Raw genomic sequence first — 4,424 nt, 5'->3', positions numbered from 1 at the left:
TTTGCAAGTGGAGAAAGAAGAAAAACCTTTGGTCTCTGTTCTCTGTGTTGTGTGTTCCGTGTTTTCGCAAATTTTTATGTGCAAATATGCTTGTAGGGATTCCATTTCTCATCCTTTTTGCCCCTAGTACACAAAAAACTCAATGGACTGTATGTAAAAATGTGAACTACTTAGGGCCTCAACTCAATCTTTAGTGCAACGAAAGGATGTTTCTAGCTGTGGTTGTCTGTTCCACTTAAGGCATTTCACTTGATGTTGCTTATCAGTTTGTCAGTTGGTAGTAGATTCGGAGTGGTTGAATGTCCTCTCAGCCTGTACGAATGCGATCGATAACATGTCTAGGGATACTATGGATGTGGCGCTACCGATAGGAGCGCAACTCAGAAGTTGTTTAATTTCAAAATTGTATCCTTGGTAAATTATGGACAACTTCAAATCTTCGGAGTACATTAACACAATCTATGTTTTACATGTTACAAAATTTCAAGTGCAAAGTCATTTTTTATTAGAAACATGGAGCGCAATGTGGATGCAAGGAGACAAAGTACACCACATGCACACTAATATCGCATGAACCAAAGGCTGAAGTTGTGAAATATCAAGATTGGCGAAATCATCGCATGCACCTTGCTATCTTCTATACTTTTATTTCAGTATTAGATGTACTTTCTAGGATTAGGGATGGCAATGGGTACCCATTACCCGTGTACCCAGCGGCTAAAAATCCTATTATGGCAAGGGTATGGGTTAAAAAAATACCCATGGGTACATAAATAGGAAATTTGAAACACATCGGGTATAGTGGGTATGTGTATGGTTTAGTATAACCCATACCCGTGTACCATGTATCCGCATATAATTTTATAAATTGGTCTTAAGTATTATTTATCCACATATTAAACATTTTCTTACATAAATCCCGCAGCTAGCCCATGACGAAGCTAGAATCCCATGTCCAGAATCCCATACATGATACGTATCTAGGTGATTAATGTCTAGAATTGCCCCATTCCTTATATGGCTATATATATGAATGTTAATTGATGTCCAAAATTACCACAAATAAGTGTTGTTGCTCATGAGATGTGCTGCTGTTTACGAGTATGTGTTGTTGTCAAGATGTGTTTCTCTACTATCTACTAGTAGAATGCCCTTGCGTTGCCACGGGCTAACAAAATATATACATAACAAAAATATGCTACTAAAAATGTATATACAAAGAGAAATGTCATGTGATATGGGAGTGATAGACAATTGACATGTGATGATATTTCATTCTTGTGATGGGGTAGATAAATGCATCTCCTTGTCATCTTTCTCTTCCCCTCCCTATCTCACAATCTTTTCTTCTTCGTGTGTTTCTCATGGGGGCAAGCATAATCATTGATATGAATAGTCATGAAAATATCATATCACCACAACAACAATCTATCATCTGCTCCAAAATTGACACCTATATGCTTACTATACATACCAGAAAAAACAACTACAGTGTTGTAGTCAAGACAAAATTTTGAAAGCACATTCTCTCAAATCAATATTAATCTTTCGTTCGAGCTTCTATAGCCCCTCCGCCGCACAGACCTGGCCGTCTCCACTCACTCGCCTCATAGGCAGCAGTTGCTCCACGTGTTAATCCACTCATTTCCGTCTCCACTCACACCCCTCATAGGAATACCGAACCATAAAAATATTTTCAGAGTATTAGGATTGTTTCATGAATTATGTTCACTTCTATCAACACCTCAAGACACAAAACTTTTGTGTTTGGTAAGAAAATTCAGCAGATATGAAGGTAAAATGAAATCATCAATATAATTCCCACCTAAACTACTACATGGAACAATAATACAGAGCGTTCAATACTGACTTGCACATACTTCGCAATTAGCAAAAGGTTTCATCCAGTATGTAGATGCGGTGAACATGAGCACGTACTTGGACAGAGCATACTGCATGGGGGCGAGGCTCCAGTCCAACACTTCCCTAGCCCTCCGATTTTATTGTAGTACTTTGTATGTCATAGGTGCCTTTTATTCACATGTGTAGTACTATTTTTCGTTGACATGGATGATACCTTAAATAAAACTTCCTAGACTATTACATCAAATACAAGCTCCTTTCGTTCATATTTGTGGAGCACTTCTCAAAAAATACCAAAATCTGAAAGTAACTAAATCACTGTACATTAACTGAGACCTCAGGTATGGGAGTGTTTCTGTCCACACACACACACACACACACACAGAGAGAGAGATAGATAGATAGATAGATAGAGAGAGAGAGATTGCCTTGAGGCAAGCAAATAACAAATTATAAATTTGACAAGCATGTCAGTTCATATTTAAACAGGGTAATAAATAAACCAAGATGTGAGACTATTCTATGGTGTACCTAATCATTTTTTAACTTTGTGATTCAGTTGTATATATGTAACTGTAGAAAAATATTGACATCCACAAGAGATTAAAAAAAGCACCATGTCATACCTACACGTATTTGATTGGTTCCATGTGTTGGGGAACGTTGCAGAAAATAAATTTTTTTCTACGGTTTCACCAAGATCTATCTATGAGTTCATCTAGCAACGAGTGATCGGAGTGCATCTACATACCTTTGTAGATCGCGAGCGGAAGCGTTCAAGAGAACGGGGTTGAGGGAGTCGTACTCGTCGTGATCCAAATCACCGGAGATCCTAGCGCTGAACGGATGACACCTCCGCGTTCAACACACGTACGGAGCAGATGACGTCTCCCGCGCCTTGATCCAGCAAGGAGGAGGGAGAAGTTGAGGAAGATGGCTCCAGCAGCAGCACGACTACGTGGTGGTGATGGAGAGACAGTACTCCGGCAGGGCTTTGCCAAGCTCTGCGAAGGAGGAGGATGTGTTGGAGTGGGAGAGGGAGGCGCCAGGGGCATGCGTGCGGCTGCCCTCCCTCCCTCCCTCTATATATAGGGTCCCCAAGGGGGGGCGCCGGCCCTAGGAGATGGGATCTCCTAGGGGGGCGGCGGCCAAGGGGGTGGAGTGCCCCCCAAGGTAAGTGGAGGCGCCCCCTCCCCTAGGGTTCCCAACCCTAGGCGCAGGGGGCAAGGGGGGGGGGCGCACCAGCCCACTAGGGGCTGTTTCCCCTCCCACTTCAGCCCATGGGGCCCTCCGGCATAGGTGGACCCACCCGGTGGAACCCGGGACCCTTTCGGTGGTCCCGGTACAATACCGGTGACCCCCGAAACTTTCCCGATGGCCGAAACTCGATTTCCCATATATAATTCTTTACCTCCGGACCATTCCGGAACTCCTCGTGACGTCCAGGATCTCATCCGGGACTCCGAACAACTTTCGGGTTACTGCATACTCATATCTCTACAACCCTAGCGTCACCGAACCTTAAGTGTGTAGACCCTACGGGTTCGGGAGACATGTAGACATGACCGAGACGGCTCTCCGGCCAATAACCAACAGCGGGATCTGGATACCCATGTTGGCTCCCACATGCTCCTCGATGATCTCATCGGATGAACCACGATGTCAAGGATTAGCAACCCCGTATACAATTCCCTTTGTCAATCGGTATGTTACTTGCCCGAGATTCGATCGTCGGTATCCCAATACCTCATTCAATCTCGTTACCAGCAAGTCACTTTACTCGTACCGTAATGCATGATCCCGTGACCAAACACTTGGTGACCTTGAGCTCATTATGATGATGCATTACCGAGTGGGCCCAGAGATACCTCTCCGTCATACGGAGTGACAAATCCCAGTCTCGATCCGTGTCAACCCAACAGACAGTTTCGGAGATACCCGTAGTATACCTTTATAGTCACCCAGTTACGTTGTGACGTTTGGTACACCCAAAGAACTCCTACGGTATCCGGGAGTTACACGATCTCATGGTCTAAGGAAAAGATACTTGACATTGGAAAAGCTCTAGCAAACGAACTATACGATCTTGTGATATGCTTAGGATTAGGTCTTGTCCATCACATCATTCTCCTAATGATGTGATCTCGTTATCAATGACATCCAATGTCCATAGTCAGGAAACCATGACTATCTGTTGATCAACGAGCTAGTCAACTAGAGCCTTACTAGGGACATGTTGGTGTCTATGTATTCACACATGTATTACGATTTCCGGATAACACAATTATAGCATGAATAAAAGACAATTATCATGAACAAGGAACTATAATAATAATCCTTTTATTATTGCCTCTAGGGCATATTTCCAACAGTCTCCCACTTGCACTAGAGTCAATAATCTAGTTACATTGTGATGAATCGAACACCCATAGAGTTCTGGTGTTGATCATGTTTTGCTCGCGAAAGAGGTTTAGTCAATGGATCTGCGACATTCAGATCCGTATGCACTTTGCAAATTTCTATGTCTCCATCTTGAACATTTTCACGAATGGAGTTGAAGC

The sequence above is a fragment of the Triticum dicoccoides genome, chromosome 4A, assembly GCF_002162155.2.
Source record: "Triticum dicoccoides isolate Atlit2015 ecotype Zavitan chromosome 4A, WEW_v2.0, whole genome shotgun sequence".
In the NCBI taxonomy this organism is placed as follows: Eukaryota; Viridiplantae; Streptophyta; class Magnoliopsida; order Poales; family Poaceae; genus Triticum; species Triticum dicoccoides.
Note: the sequence above shows the minus strand (reverse complement) of the source record.